Source organism: Dermacentor albipictus, chromosome 10, assembly GCF_038994185.2.
Source record: "Dermacentor albipictus isolate Rhodes 1998 colony chromosome 10, USDA_Dalb.pri_finalv2, whole genome shotgun sequence".
In the NCBI taxonomy this organism is placed as follows: Eukaryota; Metazoa; Arthropoda; class Arachnida; order Ixodida; family Ixodidae; genus Dermacentor; species Dermacentor albipictus.
In genome coordinates this window covers 46,990,696-47,003,969 of record NC_091830.1, presented here as the reverse complement: position 1 = coordinate 47,003,969, position 13,274 = coordinate 46,990,696, and the positions used below count along the sequence as shown (strand labels likewise).

Sequence of the window (13,274 nt, the reverse complement as noted above, 5' to 3'; positions counted from 1 at the left end):
CAATGGTGATTCGGGGAGTGGCAAACGAAATGCTGTAACTTTATTGTTTTCATTAGCGTCTCACATACATGAAACTGGCACACGCATGCGCTTTCGGGCACCAGTGCTACGTAATGTGACGCACGCACGGATTATTCCAAACATCTCGTTGGCGTTGGGACAGTATAGAAGCATACCTGCGATTGTGGCCCAATGGTCAGGGGTCCTGGCTTTGGCGCTGGGGCACTGAGGCAATTTCCGTTTTTAGGAGTAAATTATTCGGCACGATAGCAGGAGCACGGAGCAGATGCGAACAGGAACGTTGGGAGTGCTGGCGAAGAAAGCTTTGTTTTCTGCATCCGAACATTTAAGGTACCAATGCCATTTAACTGATGATGAGGCACGCCATCATCTCAAGTGACGATACTTTTTAATCTGACCGCAAAACAAATTTCACCAGTTGACATGTTTAACCTGCACCCGAAGCACCGGTACACGACGATTTTTGCATTCCACCCCCAACTTCATTGCGGCTCGCTAGGCTGCGAGTACAGCAACATCCTAGTTCTCAGCGGCTCATCTTCATGGCCCCTGACCTTGGCCCCTGACCTACCACGCCGGGTAATGTAGCCCCTAGTTAAGGATAGTAGATAAAAAATCCGGTAAACAACGTATGAAGAAACCACAGAGGAAGCACAGCAGTAGCGTTTCCCATTGTTATTGAATACAGTTTGCTACAGTATTCTATTGGCAATCACGGCACGAAAGGCGTGTGTCCAGTCAAGCGGATGAGTAAATTTGTTAATGGATATTGACGGCAAAAACTCTGCATCACGGCCTTCGTGAAGTGTAAACGTGTTGAGAGTTTTATAGCCTCAGTCAAGTCGTGTTGGTTTTGGTCTTCAGTCCTCACTTTCAAAGACGGGTGTCAATGCAAGCCGTAGGGCGTCAGCCTAGGAAATACTTCGGCCAAGTGGAAATTCACGAGTGTTGCTTTCGTACGGCTAAAAGTTGCACTTTATTTACGCATTCCAATATGTGAACCGCAAAGCAGCAAATGAGCAAAAAAGTGCGGCATGTCAGATGACAGTGTTGGACAGAGACCCCAGCCCTGAAGCCACTGTAGCAAAAGGACAATCACATAAGACGAACGGCATCGAAATTCCTTGTAGACAGAACGGCACGTCTCAACGACGAGTATTTGGTGTAGCGAATGTAATAGTTCAGCAAAGTATTGACAACCAAGATAACGTCGGAAGCGCATTAGGCTTTAAAATATGGGCACTGCACATCAGTATAACGAGTGTGTGTTCGCTCGAGCACTCCTCTTCGTAAACATTCTGGAAGAAGCTTGAAATGTACTTGCACGCGCGAGGCCTCTATATGTCACTCGGGAAGAGATGGCGCAGTTCGACACTTCTTATCGACGGAGTGGTCACTGTTCGTGCACAAGAGATAGCATCAGCTCTTGTTCTCTCTTTTCTTGTCCCTTCTAATTAGAGCGATGGATCCACTTTCACTCTTCCATACCAATTTGGCTTCGCTTGACTTTACCTGAAAGGAAAAAAAATACATGGATTATTAAGATTCAGTACTGTGACAATAACGGCATAAAAACACAGTACAGTATATCTTCTGAGATAACAGCCCATCAGGAGTCGGAGGTTATTTTTCATGTGGTGATGTTAGGGTGAGGGGCATCAGCACGGCTAAACCTATGTGAAAGTCTCTCTGAGGCAAGATGGGTCAACGGACCCGTCACCTTAGGCACGCAGCCCGGGAACACTTGGAACTTCTTTGATCTGTTGTTTTGGCTTTGGCGCATGGCTCCTATCGGCGATCGGTCAAGACTTAACATCATCATAACGAGCAGTCATCCATCCTCAAAACGAAACGTGCAGCGTATTGCAACTGCGCAGTTTGAATTCAAGAAAATACTGTCATTTTTTGTTTCTTTAATATTTTCAAGCTGCGACTAAAGCTATGTTCACACTACTGTCGTAACGCGCGTAACAGCTCTTTCAGCGTATCGAACGTAACGGCGGTAAAAAAAAAAGTTACGGCAGTTAAGCCGAAACTTTTGTTCACATTTACTGCTGCGTAAATTACGGCTTTTACAACAGACCAATCAAATTTGGAGCTACAGAATCGACGTCACCAGCGGTCCTGTCAACATGTGACCGCTGGCCGAGATTGAAGAAATTCGCGCTCAAAACAAATTTATAGTCATGTATTCAATCGCACAAAGACGACGAAGGCGACGCAGAAGGGTTCGGGAGCGGCAAGTATTCCTCGACAGGGCCGTGGACGGCGATTTTCACAACCTTTTCGCCAAGCTCCGAGTTGGTGACGCTGTGATGTTTCATGACTCCATGCGCATATCGCCCCAGCAGTTCCTTGAAAACCTAGTGAGACCACGCATCGAAATTCGGAGCACGCATCTGTAGCCATCGATTTCCTCGGCGGATAAACCAGATGAACTGAAAACAATCTGGCAAGGCGCACTGCACAAATTTGCACGAACACAGCCAACCTAATCGTGCGCACGAAATGGCACTTGCCGCGCCCGGAGCTGTCTGCAGACGGGAGGACGGAAGTGTCGTCACCGGTTGTTGAAAACTGAAAACTTATCGGTCATTGGCTGTGTCGCAACGGTCGTAATATCACAGTCGTAAATGTTGCCGATCCTTTAACACTCACCCCCACGATTTTTGCGTGAATTAAGCACGTTGGTACCTTTACGTTCGCACTCTGAACTAGACGCATACGCTTGTTGCACTTCCGCATACGCATCTTACGAAAAATCGGCGCCTTACGAACGTATTCTGAACATAGCTATACGCTTTCATTTTAGAAGATAGCCGTTCAAATAAACCATTTTACAACTCTTTTTTGTACGGGTAGAGCCTCTGCTTCACCGCAGTCTTGATGTAGGATCATATAATGAAACGCGATAATTGAGTGCTCATTTTACGCCATGTGAAACACCTCTCCTGGGCGCACGAAGTGAGCGGGGACGTGATAATGCGTGTTCCATGTGCACTTTGGTTATTTCCTTTCGTAATCGGGCCCACGACATTGGCGAAAATGTATCATGCCAATCTGAGATTGGCACGGCGGTATATACTACGCGATAGTTGGTAGTGGAACTTCTCTTCACGTTGGACGCAGTAAATTGAACGAATGCACTCACAAAAAACAAACGAAAGGAAATATATTGAACGCACGCTGGCCTCTTCAATTTGTACTGCCAATGTGAATGCAAGCTCTCGCATAGTGGCGTTTGTGTCGGGCGTCACGAAATCAAAAACTATTTATATGGAAGTCCCGTATTTGCATTTGCCTGCCAAGCAAATTGAAAGATCGTTGTGAATAGCTGAAAAAGGGAATTGTAAATTGATGCCAGCATATCGCTCTGATAAAGTGCATTCCATGCCGATTACAAGAACAACTTTTGCCGGAATATAGCTGTAGCTGTGCACCTTTGTATGGCGTATTGTCTCCTAGTAAATGAAGAAAGGCGTCGAATAACAGACTGGGAGGCACATATTTCTGATTACTTAGACACTTTTTCTTCCACCTCAATAAGCTAACTCACGATCTGTTGGTTATAGCAAATAGCTCAGCCAATGACACTTTCGACAGCCTGGAGGACCAACACATTCAAAAAATTCCTGGAAGCCCACACCGATTTTGTGACATAGACGCACACGTTTTCTCAGATGGATGAAAGTCTTACCAGAATGAATTCCGAGGCGGTCAACGTTCGCCTAGAAGTTCCGCGCAAACGTCTCTGGGAAGCTCACCTGCGGCACCTGGCTGCTTCCACAACGCTCGGCGAAGTCATGAAGAGCGGCGGCCAAGCCACTGCTCAACTCCTCGTAGGTGCCAAGCAGAAGCCCATTGAGGCTACCTTCTACCATGTTAGTTAGAGTGCCCATGAACATTGCCACATTAATCACACCAGCTGAACTAACGGCAAGGTAGGGAAAGTTCAACCAAGCGCACATGCATGTAACAGTGTGCTCTTCGGGACCGTTCTCCGGGTCGCCAGTCACGGCGCAGGCGTAGCGACCATGCGCGCATGCCAGGGGCACGAAGGCGTTCATCATACCGGACGAGTAGAACGCTTCCGCTATCCTTTTGTGTAGTTCGAAAGTGGAGACCATGGATTCGCATTCGGGCTGTAACCGATACAGCAGCCACCCCTGTAGTCTGTCATGCGGTATAAGCCAGCAGTACAGCCAGGCGACCAGTTTAAGCCGTTCGTCCAATGAGCTGATGCCTTTCAAGAAGCCGCGGATCGTGGCGATGGCGTAGTGCTGTGGAAGGCCCGTGATCCGCACACCAGGAAGTACACGGGCGACGTCCAGCATTTGCAGTTCCTCTTGCGGCGCCCGCTGTAAGCAATGGCACAGCTTCTCCAAGTCTTTGTCTGTCATGATCGGAACTGCGAACGGCTCAGTGGACTAGAACAAATATGGTGGTCAGTCAACGGGTAGTTCCGGCAGTCGCTAAGAGTTCAGTCTCAGCTAAGTCGGCCTAATGGAAAGAAGCACGATCGTTGGAGCAGCAGATGGCGTCAACGATCAATCGTGGCCTTACGAATGGACACACCGAGCGATTATGACGGACGCTAACTTTTGCGGGTAATTTTATGTTGCGCCAAGTGACGCATTAAAGTGCCTATTCGTCCAGAAAAAAAGTTGTGACGTGGTCTGAAATCACGCGCACTCGAATTTTCCGAGATTGCGCTTGCGCATTTTGTCCTTCTCTGACAGGGCCAAAGATTGCACACGAAAATATTCCGGGGTACAGCGTTCTGTAACACGATGCGATTAAGAGGCACGCCGAACTGAATGACTTGGCCGTAATTTTGAGGACCTGAGGTTCTTTAACGTGCACCTAAATATAAGTACGACCGCGCGACTGGTCGCTCGAGAGCACTTTGCGTGTATTCGCGGGCTTCTTTCACGCTCGGAAAAACACTATTATTTAGTACGTATTGAGCAACAGAAAGCTGTATCGGGAGTTTTTCATGTCGTCTGCAATTTTCTCATTGACACTTCCAATCTAATTATAATATTTCAGTTGAGTAAATATTTGAGAACAATTATCTAATAAGGCGGAATTTTAAAATATAGTTTGAACAGTGGCGTAGCAACAGGGGGGGGGCCGGGGGGCCGTGGGCCCCGGGTGCAAGGGGCCAGTGAGGGAGGGGGGGTGTCATATACGTCTGAAGACACCCCTCTTTCCGCCGGCTACACCCAGCGGGGGGGGGGGGGGGTAACAGAAGACCTAAGGGCCTCGGATGCCACGTGACCTAGCTACGCCACTGAGTTTGAGTATCTCCAAGCGACGGCAAACAACATTACCCTGCTTCTGTCCAGCTATGTGAAATTCGCATAATTTTAAACTCTGGCTAGAGTTAGCTGATACACCCTGATATGCATTAATGGGACCCGCCGTGATTGCTCAGTGCCTGTGGTGTTGGGCTGTTGAGCACGAGTAGCGGGATCGAATCCCGGCTGCGGCGGCCGCATTTCGAGGGGGCTAAATGCGAGAACGCCCGTGTACTTAGATTTAGGTGCGCGTTAAAGAACGCCAGGTGGTCGAAATTTTCGGAGTGCGCCACTACAGCGTGCCTCATAATGAGAAAGTGGTTTTGGCACGCAAAACCGCATAATTCAGTTTTCTTTTTTGCACTTATGGGCGCCTAATTGGCAGTGCATAGACACTTCGGAATCCATGCTTTGTGCAAGGTCGATCCAAATAGGCCACGAAGCTTCGTGCAAAAAGCGGTTTAGAACCAATTGTCACCGACATCAACATGGGTGATTATGAGAGCCGCGATTGAAGCGCGACTATGTTTGGAGGGAACATTGGAAAAGAAAAAAAGCGGTTTTTAATAAAAGTGAGACACAGCTAGATTAGTTGTTTGAAAATAAAACGCCTATAGACTTTACTTAGGCGTGATTAGTAAATAAAAGACAACTGTATTGCATTTCAATATTATAATCAATAAATACCTTTTTTCAGCGCCCACCGTAAGAGGGCGCGCCGCTAGGCCACTGTCATGTGTAATTCTATGCGTCTCCTGAAGAGTGCGAAAATGCGTGCTCGTAAAGTTCACCTGTTACAATACGCTCACCTGCCACGCTGTGCTTCTTTGCTTGTGAACGTTTGACTGAATTCGGTGACGGGGGTAGCTTCGTCGTTTCTTAACCTGTTCAGTTAAAAGTAGTGAGTCACGACCGCCAGATAATTGTTTACTTTAGTTCTTTTCGTGGCACTGCGCTTGCCGGCGGGCTTGGCGTCCGAGGACAGGACCAGCACCCTACACCTAAAGCTTTCATCGGCCTCCAAAGAGAGTATGTTCTGTGCAGGGGCGCGATATCGACACCCGTATGGCTGAACTTCTCCTGCATCGCATTCCGCGCTGAAAGCTTGATACGCCCGTCATGTAGAATGGCTGGGCATTCGAATATATAGCTCTAAGGGCAGGCCGCCCAAACAAAGTTCGCGCCTTCGAGAAGAAAATTACGTCACTTCTGTTTTTAACGGATATGGCATCACATTATTTTTTTTCTTCCGCCGGAACTGCTCCCTCGTCACACAGGAGGCGCTAAACCCCATGAACCGTCATGTTTTGTACGCACTGGCTTCCACGGAAGCTTCGTTACCAGGTATATTTACCTCTCTTTGTGTTCATATCCCAAAAGGGTGGGGCCTTGGCGTGCGGGAACACCAAATACGCATTTTGCTATCATCCACTCAGTATATATAACACACACTGTGAACCCTTAATTAGGAACAGGCGAGTTATATTACATCATGGGGACCTGTGCCCCTCCGCCCACATATACAGCGAAGCTGTATACCTTTACCGTCCAAGGAAACTTTCTTGATGTAAGCAAAAAGCTCCGCATACCTGGGTCGATCCCGAAGACAGTGCAATACCAGCCGGAGCCGCGGTGCTGCTGAAGCAGCCGTTAATCCCTCCCCATACGCGGGCCGATACCAAAGATAGTGCAATGCCGGGCCGTAACGCGGCGGAGGTGAAGCAGGCATTAAGCCCTCCCTATACGTGGGCCGATACCGAAAATAGCGCAATGCCGGGCCGACCCGCGGCGGAAAGGAAGCAGGCCTTACGCCCACCCCATACGTAGGCTGCTAAGAACGACCCGCTGAGTTGCATGTTTTGCCAGCCAGTTGCGACAGTGGCGTCGACTTTTCCTGGAAAGCCACCGTCATCCTCTAGCGAAACGGTGTCACTGTCTACTGTGTACCAAGGACAATGCGCCGCGTCCGCTACTCTGCGTCGCGGGATTGCCGAGATGAGTTCGACGAACCAGGCTTTCTGACGGAACACGCCACCGCCGACCCGGTCTGCTGTGAACAAGGGAGGTCCCGAGAGAACGTAGCTGGAGGCCCCTTCCCACATATCATTCCTGACGTAAGCCCCGAGTTCTGCGAAGACCGTCTGGCCTCGGTGGGGTCCATGAAACTGGTGCGAAAGTGTGTGTGTGTGTGTGCCCTCCGGCTCAAAGGCGGCTCGTCTACGATGACTGGTCGAACGTTTCCCTCACCTAGGGATCGAGAGAGGATCGAGTGTTTATAAGCCACTGTTGTGAGGCTGCTCAGGGTACTTTCTCTCGCAGTCATGTTAGACTGATGAACTGCAACGTCCTTATACAGATACTGTAACTAAACCCACATTCCTCGTTCTCGATGAAAAGCAGTCCTTCCCTTCAACAACGTCCTCAGCGCGGATAATTTGGACGACGGCATGGGCCAGCTACCATCTAATTCATGCCCGACTCAAATCTTGACAACTGGTTGCGAACAGTGGGATTGACCTCCCAATCCTCACAGGGCCAATCCTGAAGATAGGGCAATACCGACCCGACCCGCGGCGCAGGTGAAGCAGGCGTTAAGCACTTCCCCTACGTGGACTGATGCCGAAGATAGTGCGATGCCGCGCCGACCTGCGGCAAAGTTGCAGTTCGCCATTAAGGGGCCCGCATACAAAGCTTCGCTGGTCCTCCTTCTCAGAGTGGAAGGGCACTGACTTTTTTACAGCGAAGATATGTATGGCAAGGGCATTTCCGGAGCACACGAACAACGTGTCCATGCTGCTCTCGCTCGAGCCTCGCTGCTGTGTACCACGTGACTAAGGGAGGGTTTAACAGCTGCTTCGCCGGCGCATGGTCGCTCATTCTCGCCACAGAGGAAGCACGCGCCGGTGCTAACGCTTCACCTCTCCGCCGCAAGGCGCCAGGCTGAGTCTGAGCACCCTGCCGATATAGCTTGACGCGAAGATGCACTGAAGAGTCGTGTACTTCGTGTGCTATGTGCTTCATGTGCTATGCTTCATAGACCCTTCGCTCATATAACTACGTACAAGCCACGTTCAACTGCAGTCACATCTTCATGGCGAGCACTGCTCAGCGCCAAGGTCCTTCGTAATGCAGGCATGCAGTGCACGTGGCGCGATTCGCCTGCTACAGCGTGTCACTGCGAGACACGAAAGACAATCCTTGCTACCCCAGTAGGAGATACGTAACAAAAAAAGCATTACTAGCAAGGCCTCTATTTTTAAAGAAAACTTGTTCAGTTTTGTTGCTTTGGTAGTGTGCAGCCGATAGTGCCCGCTTTCTGAAGCGGAAAGCCAAATGGCATACTTTCCCACGCTTCCCACATTGACAGGTGAGGGGCACTGGACCCTGCGGCATTCCACCACGCCCAATACGCTAACACGCCTATGAAGTATACACATGGCATCTTGGTGTGGGCAGTGGGCCCATGGTATTAATGTCTTTTACTTTAATTGAGATTCGGCGATTGATCAAAGGACCACTGCAATCTGGTTGTCTCCAAAACTGGAAGGTGGAGACGACACGACCGATTCCCCCCAAATGGGAAACAAGGTTATAAGAAACTTAGGGGCAAAATCTGGTTGAAATATTATGCGATAATATTGATTTATAAACGTGTTCTGTGGCTGTCTATGACCCGACATTCTTGGAAAAGATTTTATGTCGCACTTTGTTGTTTGGGTTGGGAAAACAGAGGTGAGTACCCTGGCTCAAATTTGTCGATAAACATTTTGTGCCGTTTAAGCAAAGCTTCGGGCGCAAGAAGAGTCGACCCAGCTGCGGCAGACATGACAAGTAGCGCGTTGATTTTGAAACAGAAATACAACACTTTTGCATAAGAAACAACATTTTAATGATCGTAGAAAATAACAGCTTGACGGAGCACCTCCCGTGGTTGTTTTGTGGCTTTTGCATTGCGCTAGGAACGAAGTCGCTGCTCTGATTTCTGGCGCATCCACAAGAAGGGCTCACTTAGAACGTCAGTGCGGAGAGCAAATGGCATCAATGAATCTAACTAAATGAATTCGAATTCGAAAGAACTAAACTTTTCTTTGAAGGCCATTTTAGTATCTTGAAGACGGCAAATTACGTTTTATCAATTACGTTTGATTCTTTCACACTATATACCCTTTTCTATTATTAGAAATGGCCGACCTGTACAGGCCTGTGTGTTTAGGTTTTACATTCTGCTAAATGGCCATGAAATGCTGTCATTCCATTGACCGCATCAGATTTGAATGCACAGTCACAAGCTTTGTGGTTGTGAACACGGGAACCCGTGCCACTCGATTCAGGCAAAGTACACGGGCGAGCGGCTGCCGGACACTCGCAATCTTATAGCGAAGCTTTATATGGCTATGCGATTCGTCTGTCCGTCGGTCTGTCGGACGCCTGTACACTGAAAACGCCACGGCAGAACCCCACGCGAATGCGCTAAAAGAAAGAAAGAGGAAGAAAGGGAGGTGCGCCATCAGCCAGCACTACCTACATAGCACAAGGCCTGTTTACTCCGATCCGTGAGGTCACGCTACCTATCCCAAAATTTCCATTGACAAGGTGGGTGTGATGGAAACGGTGACCTCAAACTTCATGTTGCGTGGTCGCTAGCATCCCCATTAGAATCTATGGCAGTTGGGCCAGGTAACATGACATCAAGCATCGGATTGAAGAGGCCTTGTGTTATGTAGGTGGTGTTGGATTTGCTGCGCCAGCAGCGACATCGTTGCTCTTCGTCGCAGAACAGTGCGCACGCAGCAGTTTCTCTCTGGCTCCAAAATGGTAGGCCACGCATCATACGTACTCCTTAGGAGCAGGCAGCTTTCGACCACCAACGCCGCGAGCCGAACCGAGAGCGAGCTGGTGGACGCCGTGGCGATTCTGTAGCCCGGGCACAAGAACAGACTGAGTGCTAGCAGCAACTGCGTATCGAGGATCCGGCATCCTACCATGCCGTCATTTAATGAGCCGTCGAGATTAACCCAATGACAAACACCGGGGCCGCTTGTTTCAGCTTCGTTGGTTGACCACCCGTACTGAGTATTTGGGTGGTGCTTTTTGCATATAAACGCTGAAGCATATTAATCAGCGGTATATTGTCTGAAACGCCACTCACGCTCGTTTAATTTGGCGTACACTTACTGTAATCAAGATCGCGCGTTGTGTACAATCATCACTGCCTCACAGCGTCAGTAACTGATATACCATGTAATCTCGTGTGCATGCGCACTGATTCACGCTGCGTCTGCCCACTCTAAGGTGACAACGTGCCAGCGGGATCAGCGAGTGTATCCACTAAACCTACAAAAAAAAGAAAGTCGCAGCTTCGCCTGAATTTCGAAGCATCGATTGCGATAGCAAATTAGTAAGCAACTATATAAATTAGGGATATTAGTATTATCGGCCCTATAATCTTGGAAACATTCGCATGCTAACTGGATTAACAAGCATGGTGTCAGCGCGCTCGATCAAGTGAACACATCACACTCGATGAGCGCGGACAGTAACTGTTAAAACGGTGGTGTGAGCAAGCTCGGCAGCTGCGGCGAGCGAAGTGACGTTCGTGCGTTTCATCACCAACGCAAGAGCGGCGAGAACACAGCGCGCACGAAGGTATGAGCCGTGTGCGAATTCCTCTCAAGATACGGCGCGCGCAGCCGTGCAAGGAAGCACTTGGCAGAGTAGAAGCCTCCGTCCCCACCTCCTCTCACTCTGCCTACCCGCTTTCCTCCATATAGTGCCCTCGAGAGTGAGCCGCCATCGTCAGTTCCCCATGCGCCCGGTGGCGCAACGCGCACTTGCTGCCGGAGCACTACGCTAAAACCCCTTAAACTTCGTAAAGTACTGCCACGCTTTGAAGAATGCCGCCTCCTCCTCGCGCGCTCTTGCGGAGGCCGACGCCGCGTCGCTATTGGCCTAATAGCATCACGTGGGCCCTCGCGCCGTGCATCAGCGCCATTTTTGCTCGAGAAGCGTCTACGGAGTGGCAAGGAGCGCATGTTGGCGCCGTTGCTACGCTCTAGCAATGTAGGCGGCGCCACGGTCGAGGAGGGGCGTGAAAGAGAGGAGAAACGAGGAGGAGTGAAGGCGGAGGAGGAGAGTGTCACTACTTTACGAAGTTTAAGGGGCTTTACACAACGCTGCCCCCTCCCTCCCTCCCTCATGTCCCTCCACGGCGTTTCGCGGGACCATGCGCAGGACGAAGACGGTGCGTTTGCTCCCCGCTTTCTTCGTTGCGCGTGCGCCAGGTTGAGCCGCGATCGCCGGCTCCCCTCGCGCGCCTTCACTCGCACATACAGCGTATGACGTACGGCGACCGCGTTATGGCCCTCGGACTTATACAGAACATCACGGCGACTGCGACGGCAAAACTGCCATCGCAGTACCCATATAATTGCTATCGCCATAGAACGAAAGTCCCGGGCCTGCGAGGCACACGGAGCATAGCGACAGCGTAAGCTGGAAGAGGGGCTCCAAAGGAGCCTTATTTTCGGGAGCGCGCACTAGAGGGTCTTCGCTTACAAGTTCTAGTGTAACACCAAACTTTACCCTGGGTCTTTGGAGAGACACCCTTTAAGACGCCACATGATATAAATGCAAACTTCCCCTAACGATTTCTTCTGAAGAGTCTAGTAGTACCGACAGTAGACTGTTATGGTTGTCAAAAACCGAGTCTAGTAGACAGAAAACGCTGTTCCTGTCGAGCGCTGAACATGCGGAATTTGGAAAAGAATGGCATTTTATACTGTTACCGCGACTAGCGACAGAAACATGTAGAAGAATTTATTGCTCTTGATTACATTGAAACGGAGAAGTTTATTTCGTACACTACTTTTGAAGGTACTATTTTGACGGCACAGTAATATTCGTCAGTTTTCGCAGACCACTAGTCAGCTTCATAGAATAGTTTTCAAATGATTCACTCGCTCCAGAAGACTAAAAGACATGTTCGCGTCAGAAATGGGAGAGGGGGCTGGGCGTGTATGTGCCGAAAGCAAGGATGATCAATGCACACCGCAGTGGGGCCGCCGAGAGAAATGTGACCTCGCGAGTTTCTTTAATCTACACCAAAACCACGGTACATGAGCGTTTTCGCATCCACACCCAACTGGAGTGCGGCCACCGCGGTCGAAATCAAACCCTCGATGCCTTGTTCAGCAGCCCGACGCCAGAGTCACTTAGCTACCACCGTGAGTAAGCGCTTTGCGACATTGTCACGGGGCACGAGAATATGCCACGGATAGAATATGCCACGGGGCACGAGCCAGGAGTACAACATGGCGACGCCCTGGAGCCTCCGGCGGTGGTCCTGGATGGCCTGCAGAGCGTGGCAGATCCGCTCGACGGCTGCTACCAGGCCCATTCCCGTGAGCCGTGGTAGCCACGGAACCACGGCGTGGTCCAAGGAGTGAACTTCTTCGGCACAAAGGCAGTAGAAGGCGCCACACACGCTTTCCACGTCCGCGTCAGTCATCGGTGAAGACTCAGTGGGCGTGTAGGGATCCCAGACACAGTTTCTGTTTGCGGGAGAGAACACTTTAGGCTACGTCGTCTGCACTTTGCAGGTGTCAGTGGAAAATGGTTTTTTTTTTTTTTTCGGGCGGGGTAATACGTGTTCCGCGCTTAAGTATCGCCGAAACGGCGACATGCCACTAACGGTCACGATTATCGCAGGACGGTGGCGCAAATTATTGTCGCGCAAGTGTCACGCGTGCAGCCGCGGTTACGTTGTCCGTGTAAGGGAGGCGTCTTTCTTTTCTTTTGTGACAAACACCGAACAAAATTTAAAATCGCTTACGAATAACGTGCTATGACGAGGCGTGAGACGAGACACTGGGCAAGAAAGAGAGATATTATCAAAAATGAGCACTGGAGCACAATGCACTACTAACAAAAAGCCACCGTGTGGTAAAAGTAAGA

At 49.9% G+C, this 13,274-nt stretch overlaps 1 long non-coding RNA gene across 1 annotated transcript; it reads right to left on the bottom strand.

Annotated features, from left to right (window-relative positions):
- Positions 1 to 973: 973 nt before the first annotated feature.
- LOC139050438 (uncharacterized) lies at positions 974 to 4,817 on the bottom strand. The gene is made up of 2 exons (XR_011508872.1): positions 3,719 to 4,817; positions 974 to 1,533 (listed from the first exon to the last, which is right to left on the bottom strand). It is a non-coding gene; the product is annotated as an uncharacterized lncRNA (long non-coding RNA).
- Positions 4,818 to 13,274: the final 8,457 nt, after the last annotated feature.